This window comes from Cajanus cajan, chromosome 2 (assembly GCF_000230855.2).
Source record: "Cajanus cajan strain Asha chromosome 2, NIPB_CcT2T_4, whole genome shotgun sequence".
Lineage (NCBI taxonomy): Eukaryota > Viridiplantae > Streptophyta > Magnoliopsida > Fabales > Fabaceae > Cajanus > Cajanus cajan.
Window position 1 is genome coordinate 29,484,439 of NC_138518.1, and position 25,256 is coordinate 29,509,694.

Sequence of the window (25,256 nt, forward strand, 5' to 3'; positions counted from 1 at the left end):
CTTTGAGATGATTTTGTCTCCACAGTCCACGATGCTGCTTCGACGGTTTTTTCTGATTTTGTGCCACTGAGGGCTGGATAACGCAGGGATCCGTCTAGGGGATGTGCAGTCATTCACAGGTTCCTGTGCCTCAACTTGCATTGCATTGTTGGTACCCATGGGGAATTTCTGATTCCTTGGGGTGTAGACACAGATGCTCTTTCTCTCTGAGTTGAGCGATGCCTTATGTTTGGCTGACGTCCTTTGACGTTGGTGGAGTATCCCGGTTCATCCTTATTCGGGTATCTCTTTTTGATTTTCTGATTTTTGCTGCCTCTGTGTAGGCTGTTATCCGCTGGGGATTCTGGATGTTGATTTTGTCTCCACAGTCCACGATGCTGTTTCGACGATTGTTTTTGATTTTTGTGCCACTGAGGGCTGGATAACGCAGGGATCCGTCTAGGGGATGTGCAGTCATTCACAGGTTCCTGTGCCCCAACTTGCATTGCATTGTTGGTACCCTTGGGGAATTTCTGACTCCTTGGGGTATAGACACAGATGCTCTTTCTCTCTGAGTTGAGCGATGCCTTATGTTTGGCTGACGTCCTTTTGACGTTGGTGGAGTATCCCGGTTATCCTTATTCGGGTAACTCTTTTTAATTTTTGGATTTTGTTGCCTTTGTGTAGGCTGTTATCCGCCAGGGGATTTTGTCATTGGTTGTGATTGGCCTCTTCTGTTAGGCAGATCATCTTGATATTCAATGATAGGCTGAGAGCCGGATTCCGCTTGGGGAATGATTATTGATCTTTTTATGATTTTTCCTTTTGAAGGAGTGCCTCTTATGTAGGCGACTGAGGAATTGGAGTTCAGTGTTCGGCTGAGTGCCAAATTCCGCTTGGGGAATATTTATTGATATTTTTTGATTTTTTCTCCTTTTGCAGGGATGCCTCTGAGTAAGCGATTGGGGAATGAGGGATCTTATGTATCCCAGAGTATTATTTAGGAAGCCTCTGCAGGCTTAGCCTCACTCAGCGCTTTGAGTCGGAGAGCTATCTTCCACTGAGGAAGTGTTAAGTCCTTTGACTTGTATATACTGTTTGGATGATCGCACTTCCATTGGGGATTGCGTCGATTTTGCTTTGATAGCTCTTGCTGGGGATTCGTTCCATGAGCTTGAGTTGAGGTTTTCTCTGGGGAGTATTATTTCTGCGAGCCTCTCCAGGCTCATTTACTCTGTACAGTTGGGGGAGTATTATTTCTGCAAGCCTCTCCAGGCTTTAGTTATTCTGAGGAAGTATTATTTCTGCAAGCCTCTCCAGGCTCAGTTATTCTGTGCAATCTTTTTGTTGGATTTTCTATATCCTTGCTTTTTTCATTTTCGGCTTTTTCTGTATTTTGCCTTTTCTTCTGATTTGGCTTTTTTCTGTATTTTGCCTTTTTTATGTTTTTGGCTTTTGCTGTACAGAAATTAAAAGTGCTAAAGAAATTAAATTCAGTTATTATGAGAGAGTATTATTTCGGCAAGCCTCTCCAGGCTCAGTTATTTTGTAGGAGTATTATTTCGGCAAGCCTCTCCAGGCTCAGTTATTCTGAGAGTATTCTTTCGGCAAGCCTCTCCAGGCTCAGTTATTCTGAGAGTATTCTTTCGGCAAGCCTCTCCAGGCTCAGTTATTCTGTATGATGCTGTTGATTTTCTGAATCTTTGCATTTTGCTTGCTGCTGTCATACACAAGCAATTTTCTATTTTTCTATTTTATGCGGTTGCCTCATGATAAGGTCTTTGAATGTACAACTAATGTGTGTGTGATGCACAAATGCAATACAATTTTTTATTTTTGTTCATTTATTTAGAAAAGTGAGTGGCTCTCCCTATCCTCTTCTTCTTGGAGGACTTTCTGTCATTGACGCGAGGGAGTATTTTTGTGAGCCTTTATGCAGGAGATTATGGATTTTACAGGAACCCCTCCAATTTTCTTTTATTGACCGATTATTAATGGAATTTCGTACAATTTTATGAAAAACCAATTCAGAGGCATAATCACATGGTCAAGAAAGAAAAGAAACAAATGGATATTTTTATTGATATTCACAAGTTTTTTTACAGAAAGATATACAGAAGGAAATTTCTGAAGAATGGCTGGCCAGGGTAGGCTATATACATTGGGCTTAACAATTATATCTGTAATTGTTGCTCTTTACGTTCCCCTAATTGCTTCGGCCTGAGCCAGGAGTGTAGATGCTGCAAGACGCTTGCTTCTAGAAGATAATCGCTTGAACCGCCTTTCGGTTTTCGATTCAAACGATCGTTGCTTGCTTTGCTTTTACATCTTATTCTTTTGCCCCTAACTTTTGCCTAGGACGTATCCTAGCGGGGATAATTTTGCCGTTGTTTTGCCTAGTACCCTTGTACTGGCGGGCTTTTTATTTTGCCCTAACTTTTGCCTAGGACGCCTTTTTTGGGTTTTCATCCTAGCAGGCCTATGCAAGCAACGTCTTCAAGCATAGTACTTCTTTACCACGTCAATGTTGACTGGGTATCGAAGTTCTTCTCCGTCCATGTTTGTGAGAATCAATGCTTCTCCTGAGAAGGCTCGTTTTACCACGTATGGTCCTCCGTGATTTGGGGCACACTTTCCGATTTTGCCCTTTTTGAGTTGGTAGTAATTTCTTCATTACCAACTCTCCCTCATGGTAGACTCGAGGGTGGACTTTCTTGTCAAAAGCCTTTTTGATCTTCCTCTGATAGGCTTGACCATGGCATATGGCGTTCAGCCGTTTCTTTTTGATAGGGTTCAACTGGTCATATTGGCTTTGAACCCATTCTGCCTCGGAAAGTTTTGTTTCCATGATTACCCTTAGATAGAGTATCTCGACTTCGATGGGTAGAACTGCCTCCACCCCATAAACGAGTGAGAATGGAGTAGCTCCTGTAAATGGACGTACTGAAGTCCTATAGCCATGAGGAGCGAAGGGTAACATCTCGTGTCAGTCTTTAAATGAGACAACCGTCTTTTGCACTATTTTTTGATGTTCTTATTGGTTGCCTCGACTGCCCCATTCATCTTTGGCCGATATGGGGAAGAGTTGTGGTGTTGGATCTTGAATTCTTGGCACAGTTCTTCCACCATTTTGTTGTTCAGATTAGATCCATTATCAGTGATGATTTATTTCTCCATGCTTCCACTAGATTATTCTAAAATCTTTTGGGACAAGAGAGAAAAGAAGGGAAAGATATTTTTGTTTTGAAGTTTGTGTTTTAGAAGGGATTATTTATTTTTTGAAAAATGGATTTTGTAAGAATGTTTGGCCAAGGTAGGCTTATGTGTTTAGGCTTGCTTGATTAAACACTTATGAAGTTAAGAAAATCTTTGTTTATTGACGTTGTGATTTTGACAACTTGGATAGCTGCTCTTGAACCTTTCTTTTTGAATTCGGTTCATGGTACCATCATGGATTTCTTTTGTTTTTTGATTGTCCTTATTTTTTGCCTAAAACACCCTTTTGTGGCGTTTTAGCGGACTTTTGTTTTTGTTCATTTTTGCAACCCTAACTTTTGCCTAGGTCACCCTTTTGTGGGATTCCTAGCGGGTCTTTTGCTCTTATTTTTGCGCAGACCCCTTTTTGGGTTTCCTGCCGAGCTTCTTTTATTTTGAAGGATTTATTTTTATCCATGATGGCACTTGTCAAGGCCAAGGGAAGGTGCTCCAAGTTGTCACACACACTTCCACATAAAAATGATGTGGGTTTATTATTATTAAGATGATTTTAACCTCATTCATGTTTATTCAAACAGGGTTAAAGATAATGTGGTTTAGAATTTTATTATAAGCAAGAAAAGAAGCAATGAAGAATGATTTTATTATAATCATAGCGGAAGCATGTGTCCTTATTTCATCACTGATATGGGTCCCAATATTGACCTCTTTTATCTCTCGGCCATGCCCCAAATTTATAGTCTCGAGCTTCTTGATCTAGCAATCTTTGCAGATCCGGAGAAATGGTTTCCTCATCACTGTCCAACTCAACCCATTCATCCTCAACTTTTGGATCCCGGTCAGAGCGAACAATTACAGACATAATTATTTTATTGGTTCTGTTTAGGTTTAGAATTATTAATGTTAATGAGGAAAGAGAGAAAAGAACAAAAGAGAGAATAATGTGTGAAATGCCTCTTTATTGATATGTATTAAAACTGTACAAAAACCCTTATTTACATGAAAAGGTTCTCATGATCTCGGGTACTGATCATGAGTCCCTAAAAGAGAAATATGAAGGGGCCCTATCGTGGCTTGTTCTTCTCTCTACTCCTGCTTTGGCAGAGGATTCTTGCTCACGTCGGGCGCTGTCGAATCGAAGGTGACCCACCCGGCATCAATAATGTCTTGGACCCTGTATTTGAGAGCAAGGCATTTCTCTGTTGAATGCCCTGGTGCCCCCGAATGGTATAAACATTTGTCTTGTGGCTTGTACCAATCGGGGTAAGGTGGGTCGATCTTCCTTGGTGGAACATGAGCTAGAAGTTTGGCTTCTACTAGCTTCGGCAGGAGATCGCTATAAGTGGTTGGAAGTTTATCAAACTTCTTCACAGGGGTGAATTGCGATCTTCCCGACTTCGAAGTGGAAGTAGCCGAGGGTATGGTTATAGCATTGACTTCTCCCTCTTTCTTCTTCCCGAAGACCTTCTTAGCTTCATATGATTGGGAAGGCTTAGCCAGCTTCCCACTTTTAAGTCCTTGTTCCACTCTCTCCCCAATGGTGATGATGTCCGAGAAGAGTGTTGTCGTATTCCCTATCATTTTATCGTAATAGGGACCAGTCAACGAGTTGATGAATAAGGACACCATCTCCTTATCTGACAGCGGGGGCTCTATCTGTGCCGCCAACTCCCTCCATCGTTGGGCGTACGCCTTGAAAGATTCATCATTTTTCTTACTCAAGGCTTGAAGATCTGACCTATCAGGTGTTAGGTCGATGTTGTATTTGTAGCGCTTGAGAAAGGCGTCGGCCAACTGCCTCCATGTACATACTTGATTTCCATCTAGCTGCATATACCAGTTGAGCGCGGTATCAGCCAAGCTCTCTTGGAAGCAGTGGATCAAGAGCTTTTCGTTTGTGGCATATGCAGCCATCTTTCGGCAGTACATGGTGAGATGACTCTTGGGGCAAGTCGATCCCACGTATCTCGGGAAATCTGGCACTTTAAATTTGGGAGGGAATTGAATATCCCTCACTAAACACATGTCGGCGGCATCTTTAATATCGAAGTCATGCCCCTCCATAGCCCTCAACCGATCCTCTAGGGCGTGGAATTGTTCTTTTGAAACCTCGGGCTCTTTGATCATAATTCCAGCCCCAAGAGGTATGGCATGTGGAGGATCTTCTTCATGCTCCTCCTCCTCTCCCTCATGATGGGACCCATGATCACTGTGATGAGATTCATGGATGTTGTGATGACGCATGAGTTCCAACATTTGCGCCATCTGCTCTTTGAGCTGTGAAAGCTCGGTCGTGAGCTTCTTGTTTTGTTCCTCTAGCGCTTCCATTTTCTTGATTTTCTTTGCGCGTGTGAGGACAGAGAGATGACCAGCCACTTTCTAAAATGAATGTTTATTCTAATTAGCTTATTTATGATATGAATACACTCTTGATGTGAGCTTGATAATCTTTCATCTTTGAGGCGCTGCCTTTTTAAGATGAAAGTTTATCACCCTCCCTAGGCTATTATCTCTCCACAACGGAGAATCTCAATAGTCACGGGTCTCTTTCACTCACATCGAGAGGGTATTAGTGAACCTATAAATGATGATAAGGATGCATGAGGTATTATTGATAATGATGCCTATGCTCCTTACTTTTATTATATTTTCACACATTGGTTTTTCCTCTCATGTCATGACATTTTCATGCATGGGGATTTATTCTTAGACCTTATTACGAGGTTATTTATTAATGCACAAACAATTGCACATAAGCATTTACACAAACAATTCACTCATCCACGAACAGTCACGAACGAATCACGAGGTAGGGGTCTCCTGCAGAAAAGTGCATATTCAAGGAGGATCTAACTGTTCTCACTTGGTCAAAGGCCCCCAAGGTGCCCCCATTATAGGGACCCAATTCCTCTCGTCGTAAGTCGATGGAAAGTTCCAACGCACTGTCGGACTCGAGTTCATGGTTATCACCTTGAGTGATGTTTTTCCGACAACGGTCTCGTAGGCTCCTATAGACCCATTCAACCGGCCGTACTAACATCCACTCCCTATGGATTACCACTCATGCCCCCGGGTATAGAGGGAACTGTTGTGTGCAAAGGTTTGTGTGCAATTTATTTCAAACAATTGCGGAAATTTAAACAAACAACAGTTATTTAAAGCCAAATATATAAAGCATGTTATCATACAAGCAAGGGGTAATGAAGTAATTTTAACTATTATTTGTTAAAATAATCTGTCACTAAATGGGACTGACTCTCGAGGCTTCCCCAGTGGAGTCGCCATCTGTCGCCACAGGCCCGAAACGGGCTTTCGGCATTCGCGAAGACGGTCGAGCTCGCTTATTATTTTAGTTTTGAAAATGTATTGGATTATTAGAACGACTTGTTCTCAAACTGAGACCTTGTCGATCCTATCCAATTTATTTATTAAAACGTCTCACCAATCCATATTAATCCCAAGCGGGACCCTCCATGGATTAGTGGTTTTCGCAAAAGGAGGGTTCGTGGAGTCGCCACCAATGTTTTACTCAAAACATTGGAAAAAGAAGTTTAAGGCAATCGATTCAAAAATCGACTTCGGCCATTACAACCAGAGTCGGGTAAGGGAGTCGGTTACGCGTGGGGAAGGTGTTAGCACCCCACAGCGCCCCTTTCGGGTTCCCTATGACAGATTATTTCTAAAATAATAGCGTAAAATTACTAAATTACCCCTATTTATTATAAGCGATTATAAATTAACTATCTACATGATGACAGTTTAAATATGCACACAGAAAGCAGTAAAAGGAAGGATTTAAGAAGAAACCTCTTGAAGCGTGCTTTTATATATTGAGTAAAACTGGGAAGCTTTTTGGCGTTCCCTCGCTCTACAAGCTCGCTCGCTCCTTCCTAAAAACTTTTGACTATGGAAATCCGGAGGATTTCCCTTCGACTAGGTTCGAATCTCCAAGCTAAGTGCTCGGAATTCCAGAACTTCGTCGGATCGACTCCCAGAGAGATTTCTAGGGCAGAACACTGCTCAAAAACCCCAGAATACTCAAGGAAGGAGTCAAAACTGAGTGTGAAAGTGTGGAATGACGTCCAATTGACGTCATATTTATAGGGAATAGGCGCAATACGGCCTACAGAAGCAATACGGCCGTATTGAAATTTTTGAACTTCAATACGGCCGTATTGAAATTCAGAAATTTCAATACGGCCGTATTGAAATTCAGAAATTTCAATACGGCCGTATTGAGTTCAATACGGCTGTATTGAAGCTTCAATACGGCCGTATTGATTTCAGTACGGCCGTATTGAAGTTTCAGAAACTTCAATACGCCGTATTGAGTTCACTGCGGCCGTATTGAAGCTTCAATACGGCCGTATTAAGTTCAGTACGGCCGTATTGGGCTTCATTCCCTCCACTTCCTTATTTTGAGCTATTCTAAGACCTCTAGACCTACAGAGAACCCTCCTAGGGCCTTCCAGGAGTCCTTCTGGCTGATCTTCCTTCAGTCTTCGAGAGTCTTCAAGCTTTATTTCCGACCCGGACAATTTTAGGGGTCTACAGTCCCTATTATGACAAGATGATAGGGAACACGACAACGCTCTTCTCGGACATCATCACCATTGGAGAAAGAGTGGAACAAGGGCTGAAAAGTGGGAAGCTAGCTAAGCCTTCCCAATCATTTGAAGCTAAGAAGACCTTTGGGAAGAAGAAGGAGGGAGGAGTCAACGCCATAACTATTTCTTCATCTTCCTCCGCTTCGAAGTCGGGAAAGTCGCAGTACAACCCTGTGAAGAAGTTTGATAAACTTCCGACCACATATAGCGACCTCCTACCGAAGCTAGTGCAAGCTCATCTTCTAGCTTACATTCCACCAAGGAAAATTGATCCACCTTACCCCGATTGGTACAATCCACAAGACAAATGTCTATACCATTCGGGGGCACCGAGGCATTCAACGGAGAACTGTAGAGCTCTCAAATATAAGGTCCAAGACCTTATTGATGCCGGGTGGATCACTTTTGATTCGACAGCGCCCGACGTGAGCAAGAATCCTCTGCCGAAGCAGGAGTAGAGAGAAGAGCAAGCCACGATAGGGCCCCTCCACATTTTTCTTTTCTTTTTGGGACTCATGATCAGTACCCGAGATCATGAGACCCTTTTCATGTGAATAAGGGTTTTTTGTACAGTTTTTTATACATATCAATAAAGAGGCATTTTTCACATATCATTCTCTCATTTGTTCTTTTCTCTCTTTCTCTCATTAACGTTAATAATTCTAAACCAAAAACAGAACCGATAAAACAATTATGTCTGTGATTGTTCGCTCCGACCGGGATCCGAAAGTTGAGGATGAATGGGTTGAGTTGGACAGTGATGAGGAGACCATCTCTCCGGATCTGCAAAGACTGCTAGATCAAGAAGCTCGTCTACTCCAACCGTATCAAGAGAAATTGGAGACCGTGAATTTGGGGCAGGACCAAGAGATAAAAGAGGTCAACATTGGGACCCATATCAGTGATGAAATAAGGGCACAATTGATCCAATTATTAAGGGAATATAAGGACGTATTTGCATGGTCGTATCATGATATGCCCGGTTTGGACTCTAACATCGTCGAGCACAAGTTACCGTTGAAGGAAGGGTTTCGACCCGTCAAACAAAAGCTCCGATGAATCAAGCCCGAGTGGTCTTTAAAGATCAAGGAGGAGGTAGAAAAGCAATTAGATGCGGGTTCTTGGTTGTATCTCAGTATCCCGAATGGCTGGCTAACATCGTGCCAGTCATTAAAAAGAATGGAAAGGTTAGAGTTTGTGTTGACTACAGGGATCTGAATCGTGCCAGTCCAAAGGACGATTTTCCCTTACCGCACATCGATACACTAGTGGATCATACAGCCACGAACACACTCTACTCCTTTATGGATGGGTACTCTGGGTACAACCAAATTAAGATGAATGTGGAAGACCGCAAGAAAACTTCCTTCATTACACCCTGGGGTACTTTCTGCTACAGGGTGATGCCTTTTGGACTCAAAAATGCGGGTGCCACCTACCAACGAGCGATGGTGATGTTATTCCACGACATGATCCACAAAGAAATCAAAGTATACGTGGACGACATGATCGCAAAGTCGAAGGACGAAATGGACCATATCCAATATTTGAGAAAATTATTCAGCCGGCTTCGCAAGTATCAGCATAAGCTAAATCCGGCTAAGTGTACTTTCGGAGTTCGGTCGGGTAAGCTTCTCGGGTTCATCGTCAGCAAGAAAGGCATAGAGGTGGACCCCGATAAAGTGAAGGCAATAATGGAAATTCCTCCTCCTAAGACCGAGAAAGAGATAAGAGGATTCCTCGGCAGGGTGAACTATGTCGCAAGGTTCATCGCACAGTTGACTGACACGTGCAAACCAATATTCAGGCTGTTGCGCAAGAATCATTCCGAATCTTGGGATGAGGATTGTCAACAAGCTTTTGATAAGATTAAACAGTGCTTGGCCAATCCACCAGTATTGGTGCCGCCTGTCGAGGGAAGACCATTAATCCTCTACTTAACTGTGCTTGATGAGTCCATGGGAGCTGTGCTAGGACAACAAGATGAAACGGGAAAGAAAGAACGAGCCATCTACTACTTGAGCAAGAAATTTCTTGATTATGAAACCCGCTACACGCCGTTAGAAAAGACGTGCTGTGCGTTAGTATGGGCAACACAACGGCTCAGGAAGTATATGATTAGGCATACTACTTGGTTGGTTTCCAAAATGGATCCAATTAAGTACGTGTTCGACAAACCAATAATCACTGGGAAGATTGCCCGATGGCAAGTACAGTTATCAGAATTTGACATCATACATGTCACACAAAAGGCCATCAAGGGCAGTACCCTAGCTGATTACCTAGCACACGGGCCGACCAACGACTACCAATCCCTTCAGGATAATTTCCCCGATGAGGATATAATGAATCTACAACATGAAGAGCCTAAAGATGATGCGTGGACCATGTATTTTGATGGAGCCTCCAACATGCTTGGACGAGGGATTGGCACAGTGCTAATCTCTCCACAAGGAAAATACATTCCCATAACGGCAAGACTCAACTTCGATTGTACAAACAACATGGCTGAATATGAGGCTTGCGCGTTGGGAATCCAAGCAGCCATCAACAATGGTATCCTAAAACTCAAAGTGTTTGGTGATTCGGCCCTAGTCATCTACCAACTACGAGGTGATTGGGAAGTCCGAAATCCTAAACTGATACCATATGTTGAGCACATCAAAGATTTGGCACATTTCTTCCAAAGTGTCGTCTTTGAATACATTCCAAGGGAGGAGAATCAGTTTACCGACGCTCTTGCTACGCTCTCGTCGATGTTCGCATTGGATAGTGAGCATGAAATGCCCATCATCAATATCCGGCGGCACGATAAGCAAGCGTTCTGCCTTCTTATAGATAAAGTTGTCGATGATCGTCCATGGTTCCATGACATCAAGCAATATTTAACAAAAGAGGAATATCCTGATGCGGCCAACGATAATGACAAGAAGCATATCCGAAGAAGGGCCAGGGGATTTCTGCTAGTCGGTGAAACCCTCTACAAGAAAAATTATGACTCGGTCTTGTTGAGATGTATAGACCAAGTCGAAGCTCAAAATATGATCAAAGAAGTACATGAGGGGGTTTTCGGTACCCATATCCCCGGGCCTGCAATGGCTAAAAAGATCCTCAGGGCGGGATACTATTGGTCGACCATGGAAAGGGATTGTTACCAATACGTGCGAAAATGCCATAAGTGTCAAGCATACGCCGACAACATTCATGTCCCACCAACTCCACTCAACGTATTGGCTTCACCTTGGCCATTTGCAATGTGGGGCATGGATGTTATTGGACCCATCGAGCCGAAAGCATCCAATGGGCATAGATTCATCCTTGTGGCCATTGACTACTTCACCAAATGGGTAGAAGCGGCATCGTATGCTCACGTAACCCGAAAGGTGGTAACATCCTTCATCAAGAAGAACATTATATGCAGATACGGTATTCTCGATAAAATCATCACTGATAATGGATCTAATTTAAACAACAAAATGGTGGAAGAACTGTGCCAAGAATTCAAGATCCGACACCACAACTCTTCCCCATATCGGCCAAAGATGAATGGGGCAGTCGAGGCAGCCAATAAAAACATCAAGAAAATTGTGCAAAAGATGGTTGTCTCATTTAAAGACTGGCATGAGATGTTACCCTTCGCCCTTCATGGTTATAGGACTTCAGTACGCACATCTACAGGAGCTACTCCATTCTCCCTTGTCTATGGAATGGAGGCAGTTCTACCTATCGAAGTCGAGATACCTTCTCTAAGGGTAATCATGGAAGCAAAACTTTCCGAGGCAGAATGGGTTCAAAGCCGATACGACCAGTTGAATCTTATCGAAGAGAAACGGCTGAACGCCATATGCCATGGTCAAGCCTATCAGAGGAAGATCAAAAAGGCTTTTGACAAGAAAGTCCACCCTCGAGTCTACCATGAGGGAGAGCTGGTAATGAAGAAGTTGCTACCGGCTCAAAAGGACAAAATCGGAAAGTGGGCCCCGAATTACGAAGGACCATACGTGGTGAAGCGAGCCTTCTCAGGAGGAGCATTGATCCTCACGGACATGGATGGGGAAGAACTTCAATACCCAGCGAACGCTGACGTGGTAAAGAAGTACTATGCTTGAAGACGTTGCTTGCATAGGCCCGCTAGGATGAAAACCCGAAAAGGGCGTCCTAGGCAAAAGTTAGGGCAAAATAAAAAGCCCGCCAGTACAAGGGTACTAGGCAAAACAAAGGCGAATTTATCCCCCGCTAGGATACGTCCTAGGCAAAAATTAGGGGCAAAAGAATAAGACACAAAAACAAAGCAAGCAACGATCACTCGAATCGAAAACCGAAAGGCGGTTCAAGTGAATATCTTCTAGAAGCAAGCGTCTTGCAGTATCTACACTCCTGACTCAGGCATCTCACCCGAAGCAATTAGGGGAACGTAAGAGCAACAATTACAGATATAATTGTTAAGCCCAATGTATATAGCCTACCCTGGCCAGCCATTCTTCAGAAATTCCTTTTGTATATCTTTCTGTAAAAACATTTGTGAATATCAATAAAATATCTATTCATTTCTATTCTCTTGACCATGTGATTATGCCTCTAAATTGGTGTTTCTTAAAAAATTGTACGAAATTCCTTTAATAATCGGTCAATAAAGAAAATTGGAAAATTGGAGGGGTTCCTATAAAATCCGTAATCTCCTGCGTAAGAAGCTCACAGAAATCCTCCCTCACATCGACGACAGAAATTCCTCCAAGAAGAGGAGGATAGGGAGAGCCATTCATTTTTTTTAAAAAAAAAACATCAACAAAATGATTAAACTTGCATTTTGTGCATCACACACATTAGTTGCACATTCAAAGACCTTATCATGAGGCAGTCGCATAAAATAGAAAAATAGGAAATATTTCTTGTGTATGACAGCAGCCAACAGGAAAAGCCAAAATCGACAAAAAGGCAAAAATTCAGAAAATCCAACAATCGTACAGAATAACTGAGCCTAGAGAGGCTTGCCGAAATAATACTCCCCAGAGACATCTCAGCTTGCACTCTTGGGCCGAATTCCCAGTGAAAGCTATCAGAGCAAGATCAGCAAGATTCCCCAATGGAAGCATGATCATCCAAACAAAATATCCAAGTCAAAGGACTTAGACTTCCTCAGTGGAAGATAGCTTTCCAACTCGAGCGACGAGTGAAGCTAAGCCTGAAGAGGCTTTCTAAATAATACTCTGGGATACACAAGATCCTCAATCCCCATTCGCCTACTCAGAGGCACTCCTCCAAAAAAGGAAAATCCAAAAAGATCGATACCCATTCCCCAAGCGGAATTCGGTATTCAACCAAAAAAAACGAACGTCAAGATAATCCGCCTAACAGAAGAGGCCAATCAAGATCAATACGACAGAATCCCCCAGCGGATACAGCCTACGTAGAGGCAACAAAACCAGAAAAAAAGTCACCCGAATAAGGATAACCGGGATACTCCACCAATGTCGAAAGGACGTCAGCCAATCATAAGGCATCGCTCACCTCAGAAAGAGCATCTTTGTGTCTGCATCCCCAAGGAATCAGAATTTCCCCAGTGGGCACCAACTACGCAATGGAAAGTTGGGACACAAGAACCTATGAGTAACTGCACATCCCTTAGACGGATCCCTGCGTTATCCAGCCCTCAGCGGCACCAAAATCAAAAACAACCGTCGAAGCATCATCGTGGACTGTGGATACAAAATCATCACAAATCCCTGGAGAGGGAAAACTCATGCTACCAAAGTGACCAGAAGCACGGAGGTATGCAACCCTGGGGAGGGCAAACCGCAAACCCTGGAGAGGGCAAACTCACGCTACCAAAGTGACCAGAAGCACGAAGGTATGCAACCCTGGGGAGGGCAAACCGCAGACCCTGGAGAGGGCAAACTCACACTACCGAGGTTGTCAGAAACACCGAGGTATGCACGAGCCTGGAGAGGCGACGACTAATACTCAGCTACCCCGTCGTCAGAAACACGGAGGTATGCAGCTGCCAACGTCGTCAGAAACAACGGAGGCATGCAGACCCTGGAGAGGGCAAACTCACGCTACCGAGGTTGTCAGAAACACCGAGGTATGCACGAGCCTGGAGAGGCGACGACTAATACTCAGCTACCGACGTCATCAGAAACACGGAGGTATGCAGCTGCCAACGTCGTCAGAAACACGGAGGCATGCAGACCCTGGAGAGGGAAAACTCACGCTACCGAGGTTGTCAGAAACACCGAGGTATGCACGAGCCTGGAGAGGCGACGACTAATACTCACCCTGGAGAGGGCAAACTCACGCTACCGAGGTTGTCAGAAACACCGAGGTATGCACGAGCCTGGAGAGGCGACGACTAATACTCAGCTACCGACGTCGTCAGAAACACGGAGGTATGCAGCTGCCAACGTCGTCAGAAACACGGAGGCATGCAGACCCTGGAGAGGGCAAACTCACGCTACCGAGGTTGTCAGAAACACCGAGGTATGCACGAGCCTTGAGAGGCGACGACTAATACTCAACCTGGAGAGGCCACTCAACAATTTTCCCACTGGAAGACACTACAAGTCGGAAGGATGGCTTACTCCCCGGACAATTGGGTCAACTCCTTTACTTGTCAACCGGTACACCAAAAAGCCGTTCGACTAAGTAAAAGGGGGGCATCTGTAGACCCCTAAAATTGTCCGGGTCGGAAATAAGACTCAAAGACTCTCGAAGACCGAAGGAAAGTCAGCCGGAAGGACTCCTGGAAGACCCTAGGATGATTCTTTGTAGGTCTAGAAGTCTTAGAGTAGCTTAGAATAAGGGTGTGCGAGGATTGGAGCTGAATACACCCTCCTAGAGGTTCAGTACGGCCGTACTGAGCCATTTGAACTACAATACGGCCGTAGTGAAATCAATACGGCCGTACTGAAGTTTTTGAACTTCAGTACGGCCGTACCAAATTCAATACGGCCGTACTGTAGTTTAAAAACCCAGTACGGGCCGTATTGACCTCCCAGGCCGTATTGCGCTTCAATCCTATAAATAGGACGTCATTTGCACGTCATTCCACACTTTTTCCACACTTCTGGACCCTCGTGCTGAGTATTCTTGGGTTTTTGAGCTATTCTCTGCCCTAGAAGTCTCTCCGAGAGCCAATCCGACTAAGTTCTAGAGTCATGAGCCATTAGCTTGAGACTCGAACAAGTCGAAGGGAAATCTCTTTGATTTCCATAGTAAAAATCATCTTTAGGGAAAGGAGCGAGCGGACGTGTAGTGGGGAGGAGCGCCAAAAAGCCTCCTAAACTTCGTTTTGAATATATAAAAGCCCGCTTCGAAGGTTTCTTTCCAAATCCCTTCTTTTACCGCTTTTATTTATTGCTTTTTGATTGTTGCATTGCATGTTTAGAGTTTTCATCATGTAAATATTTTACTCATAATCGTTTCTAATAAATAGGGGTAATTTAGTAACTTTACACTATTATTTATGAAATAATCCGTCATAGGGAACCCGAAAGGGGCGTTGTGGGGTGCTAACACCTTCCTCGCACGTAACCGACTCCCTTACCCGACTCTGGTTGTAATGGCCAAAGTTGATTTGTAAAAATCAATTGCCTTATATCTTTTTCCAATGTTTTGAGTAAAACATTGGTGGCGACTCCAAGAACCCCTTCTTTTTGCGAAAACCACTAATCCATGGAGGGTCCCGCTTGGGATTAACATGGATTGGTGAGAACCATTTAAACAAAATTGTTAGCTCGATGAGGTCTCAGTTTGAGAATAAGTCGTTCTAACAATCCATCATTTTTCAAAACTTAAAAAGAGTCCGACCATCGTCGCGAATGCCAATGTCCGTTTCGGCGGGGTGGCGACATTGAGGAGACATGAGTCTTTGTTTTCAGGTTTGCTGGACAGGTTTGATGATCTGGATCGCGAAGTTAGGCTGATCAAGACTCAACTTGGCATTCCTGAGGACGAAGAATGATTTTTTTTAACTAGTTTTCATTAGGATTTTTAATTCTATTTTGAGACAATTTAGTTCAATATGGTTGTAATAGTTTAAGTTTCTTAACACTTTTAATATTTTCTGTTGTTGAACAATTGCATCTTGATGAATTTGAAGTTTGTTTGTTAATGTGTTGGTTTGATTCTGATTCCAATGATTGATTTGGAATGCTGGTGCAGGGTATCATATGCTCTGTTTTTAATCATATGCTTTGTTTTTGTGAGCATATATGTTGATTTGTATGGTTATTTCTGGTTCAAATTGGCATACTTTGTTTTTGAAATGATGCACATTCTTGCCTAGTTTAATTTGGTCTGAATTGTGACCTATAATTCTTAACCTTGGCTTACTTTGTTTTTGATAATGCCAAAGGGGGAGAAATGGTATTGTATGGTAGTATGTGTGTTAGTTGTTGTTGTTTGCAGGTATTGTGCTTGTGTGTGTGTGTGTTGTACAGGTTTTGGTTCATGACACAAGCAGGCACAAAGTGCATTACGGGATGATTAGTGCATTACGGGATGATTCATTGTTCATGGGTTGTCATCATCAAAAAGGGGGAGATTGTTGAGCTTAGGAGAGCTTGAAGCTTAAAGAGTTTTGATGATCACAACATGCAACAACTTGGAGAGCACAAAAACAAAGTTAAAGAAGAGTCAAAGAGAATGCTATGAACTGGAACTATGTAATAGAACTTAGGAAATGAATTTTTGTAATTGTGTGTGCTTTGTGCATTGAGCAAATCTTGTCTAGGATTAAGTAGGGAGTAGATGATGATGAGTTAAAAACATTGGAGAGTTATTTTGAGGCTTAAAATGAAATTTTAAGACCTAACTCAAAATAATCGATTATTTGCCAAAATAATCGATTATTTCAGAAACAACTCTCTGGAATAATCGATTATCCAGCTAAATAATCGATCAAATTGTTCTTGGTTGATTTCCAAAAATCTGAAGAACAAAATAATCGATTATTCTTTAAAATAATCGATTATCTGGGTTTGAACTTTTATAAATAGACTTGAACTCTTTTGAAACTTAAGACAATTGAGTAAGAACTGATAATCAACTTGTGAAAACATTTTAGAGAGTCTGTGTGACATCTTGGAGAGTTTTCTTTGTGAAATCCAAGAGAAAAACGTTTGTGAAAAGCTTGTGAGGAAATCATCATCATCATCATACTCTTGAAAGAGGAAAACAAAGATTTGTTCAAGAATTCCAGGTGAATTCGTTCCATTTTAATTCTTTGTGAATCTTTGTGGAAAATCTTGAGAATGGGTTCTCAAGTGGTGAAGTTTCTTGTAGTGGGATCTACAAGGGTTGCTTTCTTGGGGTCAAGAAAGTGGTTATCTTTTAGTAGTGAAGTATATGCATGTGTGTTTGCTTGTAAACCTTCTTGCTTAAAGATAGTGGAAAAATCTTAATCAGGTGGTGATTAAGGATTGGATGTAGGTCACATGTGGAGTGGCTGAACCAGTATAAAAGACTTGTGCAATCTTCTTCTACCCTATCTCTTATATTGTGTAATTCATTGGTGGAACTTTAAAGAAGATAAAACTTGATTAATAAGTGCATGTGAATCTTGATGGTTTGAATCTGTAATTGAATATTATTGCTGAACCTTACTGTGTTGAATCAAGTGAGCACATTGCATTCATATCATCATAACAAGTCTTTAGAAGGGCTTTATTTGAAAATTCTGTCATAGAAAGTTTTGATTGAAATTAAGATCCAAAAACTCTGATAAATTTTTAAAGGGTCATTAAATCCAATTCACCCCCCTCTTGGATTGTGCCATTCTTTTCTATCACTTGGAACAACACAGCTCCTATGCCAAGACCTGAAGCATCACATTCTAGCTCAAAAGTTTTAGAAAAATCAGGCAAAGCTAGAACAGGTGCTTGAGTAAGTTTATGCTTAAGCTCTTGAAAAGCTAAATTGATGGAGGTGAGTAGAAGTAGTGAAACACAAACTCCTCCTAAACTCCTCCTAGGCTCGGATATTCTTCAATGGAGATAGAAACACACTTGAAGAACTCGTGAAGATGAAGAAAACTTGCTGAAATGGAAGAAGGAAGCATCCAAGCTCAAGAACTCAAGGGATTGCACACTTCAAAGTGAAGGAAACTAGGTTTTCCTAAGGTTTTTGAAGGCATTCTCTTAGGTTTTCTCTCTTGGATATTTCGGTGACTCTTGAGGGAATTAGCTGAAGGTAATGTTCAGAAATTCTCATATATTCAAAAGTGTTGATACAAGGTGGTAGAAGTCACAAATATAGGAAGAAATTAGGTCAAAGTTGGCGGCAATTCAAACTAGCCAAATTGGCGCCAAGTTTGAATTTCAAATTTTGAATTTGAAATTCAAACTTTGGCTTCCAACGTGATTAATTCAGATGCTACCATCATTTAGGTGTCATTTAGGAGTGATTTGAAGTGAATTTGAGCTCACATGGCCAGAACTACTACATGCCATCCATGTGACTCAAATTCAACTCAAATTACTTCTAAATGATGCATAAATGAAACCTAATTCTCCTAGTAATGTATTCTTCATATAATCCTAATCTAATGACCGAAATACATTGGTCTAATGAATACAATGAATAGGAAAAAATAAGAAGAAGAATGAGCCTAATATTGGGTATCAAAAGCCCAAAGCTTAAGAAGCCCATAAATAAGCCCAAGCACAACAACCCTAAACTATGGTCAAAATACAAGCCCAAAAATCAAAGTAACTTCCTATACTAAGTAATGCAATAAAACATGGTGTTTAATCAATCAAAGTCCAAGTGAGAAGCACCCTAGGCCCACCAAGCCCATTGGGCCCACTAAGCTCTGAAGCAGTCAAGTCTTCAAGTAATCTCCTGGCCATAGCTCTAGTGGTTGGGCCTTTAGCCCATGCTCTTCCATCATTCCCTCCCTCTTGAGAAGGATTCGACCTCGAATCTATAGACTCCTCCTCATCATCACTAGCACCTACAAAAGGTTTAAGATCACTAACATTAAAAGTAGTGCTGACTCCATAATCAGAGGGTAAATCAAGTCTATAAGCGTTATCATTGATACGCTGTAAGACCTGAAAGGGACCATCTCCTCTAGGACTGAGTTTGTACTTCCTTTGATTTGGAAAACGTTCTTTTCTTAAGTGAAGCCAAACCCAATCACCTTCCTCGAAGATCATAGATTTCTTGCCTTTACTTCCTTGTTTTGCATATTTCTCATTTTGATTTTGAATATGAGTCTTAATCCTTTCATGAAGTTTCTTATCAAAATCAGCCCTTGAAGCCCCTTCCTTATGAATGAAATGTTCAACATTAGGAAGAGGTATCAAGTCCAAAGGAGTTAAAGGATTAAACCCATACACAGCCTCAAAAGGAGAAATATTGGTAGTCTTGTGAACTACCCTATTGTAGGCAAATTCAATATGAGGCAAAAACTCATCCCAAGATTTGTGATTTCCCTTTAGGACTGCCCTAAGCATAGTAGACAGAGATCTATTCACTACCTCAGTTTGGCCATCTGTTTGAGGATGACAAGTAGTTGAAAAGAGGAGTTTGGTTCCTAGTCTTGACCATAAGACACGCCAAAAGTGGCTTAGGGACTTTGTATCTCTATCTGAAACTATAGTCCTAGGAAGCCCATGGAGTTTAACCACATCTCTAAAGAAGAGTTTTGCAATGTTGCTTGCATCATCTACTTTGTGGCATGGAATGAAATGAGCCATTTTACTGAAACGGTCCACTACCACAAAGATAGAATCCATTCCCCTTTGGGTTCTAGGTAAACCTAGCACAAAATCCATGCTAATATCTACCCAAGGGGAAGAAGCAACAGGCAAAGGTGTGTATGTTCCATGAGGCATTATTTTAGACTTAGCTTGTAGACAAGCTAAACATCTAAAAGAATGCCTTTGGACATCTTTTCGCATATGGGGCCAATAAAATTTTTCTTTTAGCAAACTAAGGGTTTTATCAACACCAAAGTGCCCCATAAGCCCACCACCTTCATGACTCTCTTTAATTAATAGTTTCCTAATGGATCCTTGAGGTATACACAATCTTCCTTCTTTGTATAAATACCCCTCAACCATATAGAAACCATCAAAAGCTTTTTGTTGACATTTTTTATAATTATCACCAAATTCAAGATCTTCCTCATACAACTCCCTAATATTATCAAATCCAAGAATTTGAGTTCCTAGAGACACAAGCAAAGTATGTCTCCTAGATAAAGCATCAGCTACAACATTTGATTTTCCCTTCTTGAATTTAATAATATATGGAAATTTTTCAAGGAACTCTAACCATTTGGCATGTCTCTTATTTAATTTACCTTGACCTCTTAAATATTTAAGTGACTCATGGTCACTATGGATGACAAACTCTTTGGACACAAGGTAGTGTTCCCAAGTTTGTAAGGCTCTAACCAAAGCATACAATTCCTTGTCATAGGTAGGGTAATTGAGGGAGGCACCTTTTAGTTTTTCACTAAAATATGCAATGGGGTGTCCTCCTTGCAATAACACAGCTCCTATGCCAACTCCTGATGCATCACATTCTAGCTCAAAAGTCTTTTCAAAATTTGGTAGAGCTAAAATAGGTGCATTAGTAAGTTGATCCTTAAGAAGTTGAAATGCTTGGTCATGCTTTGAAGTCCAATCAAATAAAATATCTTTTTTGACTAGCTCATTCAAGGGTGAAGCAATGCTAGAGAAGTTAGGCACAAATCTTCTATAAAAACTTGCTAGTCCATGAAAACTCCTAACTTCACTAACATTTTTAGGCTTGGGCCACTCTTGAATGGCTTTGATTTTCTCGGGATCCACTTGAACCCCATTTTTGCTTACAATGAACCCTAGGAAAACCACATGATCCATACAAAAAGTACATTTTTCAAGGTTTGCAAATAATTGGTTTTCCCTAAGGATCATCATAACTTCTCTAAGATGTCCTAAATGATCATCTTGAGACCTACTATAGATTAAAATATCATCAAAATAAACAACCACAAATTTTCCTATACACTCTCTCAAGACATGATTCATAAGCCTCATGAATGTACTTGGTGCATTAGTTAAACCAAAAGGCATAACTAGCCACTCATACAATCCAAATTTGGTTTTAAAAGCAGTTTTCCGCTCATCACCCTTTTTAATTCTTATTTGGTGATAACCACTTTTAAGATCAATTTTAGAAAATATAGTAGCACCATGTAATTCATCAAGAATATCATCAAGTCTAGGGATTGGGTGCTTGTACTTGATTGTGATATTGTTAATGGCCCTACAATCACAACACATTCTCCATTTTCCATCTTTCTTGGGCACTAACAATACAGGCACAACACAGGGACTCAAACTCTTTTGCACCCACCCCTTATCCAAAAGTTCTTGGACTTGGTTCTCTATCTCCTTAGTTTCTTGAGGATTTGTCCTATAGGCTGGTCTATTGGGTAGACTAGCCCCAGGCACAAAATCAATTTGATGTTCTATACCCCTAAAAGGAGGAAGGCCCTTTGGACCATCAATAGGGAATACATCATCAAATTCTTTTAATAAATGAGAAACTTGAGGAGGTAAAGAACTAAGCTCAATGTTTAAATTATAACACTTAAGCACACCTCTACAAAGAAGTGTCGCAACCCGAAAATTTCTGATCTTGCGACCTATGATTTAGACAGCCTTTTAAAAGTCTCATTAATTAAGGAATGCCCGGACACCAGACTAATCCTTAATTAATGGTTTTGAAAATAGGTTCATGGAGTCGCCACCAATATTTTACTCAAAATATTGGAAAAAGAAAAGGTTTTTAAAGATCCAATAATGACCTTGATAACCAAAATTGGGTTCGGGGGTCGATTATGTATAGGGAAGGTATTAAGCACCCCTACAACGCCCTAAATCGGTACCCTATGATGAAGATAACGTAATAAGAATTAATAGATTAAATATTAAATCCCCTTTAATAATGTTTATTTACATACTTAAAATATAAATTAAGCAATTTCTCTAAAATATCTACATTATGACGTTTATTATAATAAAAAGGAAATAAAAAATGAGGAATAAAAAGAAGAAAAGAAGATTGAATGAAATACCTCTTGAACAAGCTTTATTGAATCTTCAAATATGGAAAAGGTGCTTTGTGGCGACCTTTCACACTACAGTATGCCTCACAAATCTCAAGAAATACAATAGGAGGGAGAGAGAATATAGAAATGCGACACAAATCTCAAAAAAATATAATAGAAGGGAGAGAGATAGAGAATTTTCGTGCTCAAAGGAGTCTTATTCAAAATTTCTCTGGCTGCCTCGAGAACTGTTCCCAAGACTTCAATTTATAGGGATCAGTAGTGGGCCAGAACGGCCTGTTCCAGTTTCGGAACGGCCCTTTCTGGCCCAATTATTATGTGTAAATTTCGTACCCTGGAACGGCCCGTTCTGAAAACGGAACGGCCCGTTCCAGAGTAAAAAGTAACACAAATTTTCCTTTTCCAAAACGGCCCGTTCCATATTTTCCTTGTTTGGAACGGCCCGTTCTGGAATTGGAACGGCCCGTTCCACCCAAAATATTTAGTTGATTTCAGTTACGTTGGAACGACCCGTTCTTATATTGGAACGGCCCGTTCCGGGGTTCAGAACGGCCCGTTCTGATTGTGGAACGGCCCGTTCTGAGTTTTTGGAACGGCCCGTTCCGGGCTACTGAAACCGCCTTATTTGGCCTTTAGGCCTTCTAATGTCTTGTCTTGTTGTTTTCCTACTTCAGAAGCCCCTTCCCTTCGTAATGGAGGTCCATTTCTTTGTTTGTGTGCTCCCCGGAAGAAATTGGGTGTCTACAAGAAGAAGGTAAGAAGGTTTTTCAACAATTAGGGTTTGTTTTAAAGTTTCTTGTTGAATTCCTTCTATAGAAAGAGATTTCTCTTCCTTCTTCTTTGAAGCTTTATGCTTTTTCTCCTTTTTTTTTTAATTAAGTTTTTTTTTTCTTCTTCTCTTTTCTTTTTCATTTGTACTTGATCCTCTATCACTTGTGAAGGAGACAAAGGATGAAGTACAAATTTCTTTTCTTTATGGGTGAAAGTGATTTCATTGGTAAGGCCATTATGCATGGTTTTCTTGTCAAATTGCCATGGCCTTCCCAACAAAATATGACAAGCCTCCATTGGAACTATGTCACAAACCACTTGATCTTCATAGTTACCAATAGAGAACTTGAATTTCACTTGTTTATCAACATTGATATCCCCATCTTCATTAATCCAATGAAGTTGATATGGTTTCGGATGGGGAATAATAGTAAGACCAAGCTTCTCCACTGTCGCCACCGGCCCGAAACGGGCTTTCGGCATTCGCGAAGGATGGTTGGACTCTTTTATTTGTTTAAAAATATGGATTGCTAGAATGACTTATTCTCAAACTGAGACCTCGTCAAACGAGCAATTTTATTAAAAGGCTCACCAATCCATGTTAATCCCAAGCGGGACCCTCCATGGATTAGCGGTTTTCATAAAAAGGAAGGGTTCATGGAGTCGCCACCAATGTTTTACTCAAAACATTGGAAAAAGAGGTTTAAGGCAATCGATTCAAAAATCGACTTCGGCCATTACAACCAGAGTCGGGTAAGGGAGTCGGTTACGCGTGGGGAAGGTGTTAGCACCCCACAGCGCCCCTTTCGGGTTCCCTATGACAGATTATTTAAAAATAATAGTGCGAAATTACTAAATTACCCCTATTTATTCTAAGCAATTATAAATTAACTATCTACATGATGACAGTTTAAATATGTACACACAGAAAGCGGTAAAAGAAGGGACTTTAAAGAGATAAACCTTTGAAGCGTGCTTTCTTATATATCTTGACAGAAATTGGGAAGCGTTTTGGCGTTCCCTCCCTCTACAAGACCGCTCGCTCCCTCCTATAAAATTTTAACTATGGAAATCCGGAGGATTTCCCTTCGACTAGGTTCGAGGCTCAAGCAAATGGCTCGTGACTCAAGAACTTCGTCGGATCAACTCTCCGAGTGATTTCTAGGCAGAGCACTGCTCAAAAAAACCCAGAATACTCAAGAAGAGGGTTAAAACTCAGTCCAAAAGTGTAGAATGACGTCCAATTGACGTCATATTTATAGGGATGAGGCGCAATACGGCCTCTGGGGGTCAATACGGTCCGTATTGAAGTTTTGAACTACAATACGGCCGTATTGAATTCAATACGGCCGTATTGAAGTTCAAAAAACCTCAATACGGCCGTATTGAAGTTCAGTGCAGCCGTATTGAAGTTCAGTGCAGCCGTATTGAATTCAATGCAGCCGTATTGAAGTTCAGAAACTTCAATACGGCCGTATTGAGTTCAGTGCGGCCGTATTGTAGTTTAAAATGTTCAATACGGCCGTACTGAACTTTTGGGAGGCCGTATTGGGCTTCATTCCCTCCACTTTCTTATTTTTTGCTACTCTAAGACCTCTAAACCTACAGATTGTCGTCCCACGGTCTTCTAAGAGTCCCTTTGGCTGACTTTCCTTTGATCTTCGAGAGTCTTCGAGTCTTATTTCCGACCCGGACAATTTTAGGGGTCTACAGCTGCCCCCCCTTTACTTAGTCAAACGGCCTTTTAGTGTACCGATTGATAAGTAAAGGAGTTGACCCAATTGTCCGGGGAACAGGGCCATCCTTCCGACTTGTAGTGTCTTCCGGTGGAAAATTGCTGAGTAGCCTCTCCAGGTTTTGCTTCGCTCGTCGCCCGAGCCGGAAGCTGCATACCTCCGTGCTTCTGAACACTCTGGTAGCGTGAGTACCGCCTCTCCAGGCTCAACTTCACTCGACGCCCAAGCTGGAAGTTGTGAGTACCGCCTCTCCAGGCTTAGCTTCGCTTGCCGCCCAAGCTGGAAGCTGTGAGTACCGCCTCTCCAGGCTCTGCTTCGGTGCTTCTGACATCCTAGGCAGTTGAGTTTGCCCTCTCCAGGGTTAGCTTCGCTTGCCGCCCAAGCTGGAAGCTGTGAGTACCGCCTCTCCAGGCTCAACTTCACTCGACGCCCGAGCTGGAAGTTGTGAGTACCGCCTCTCCAGGCTTTACCTTCGTGTTCTTGACAACCTCGGGGTAGTTGGATACCTCCGTGTTCCTGACAACCTCGGGGTAGCTGAGTACCGCCTCTCCAGGCTATACCTCCGTGTTCTTGACAACCTCGGGGTAGTTGCATACCTCCGTGTTCCTGACAACCTCGGGGTAGCTGAGTATTGCCTCTCCAGGCTATACCAACGTGTTCTTGACAACCTCGTGGTAGTTTCATACCTCCGTGTTCTTGACAACCTCGGGGTAGTTGCATACCTCCGTGTTCTTGACAACCTCGGGGTAGCTGAGTATTGCCTCTCCAGGCTATACCAACGTGTTCTTGACAACCTCGTGGTAGTTGCATACCTCCGTGTTCTTGACAACCTCGGGGTAGCCGAGTACCGCCTCTCCAGGCTATACCAACGTGTTCTTGACA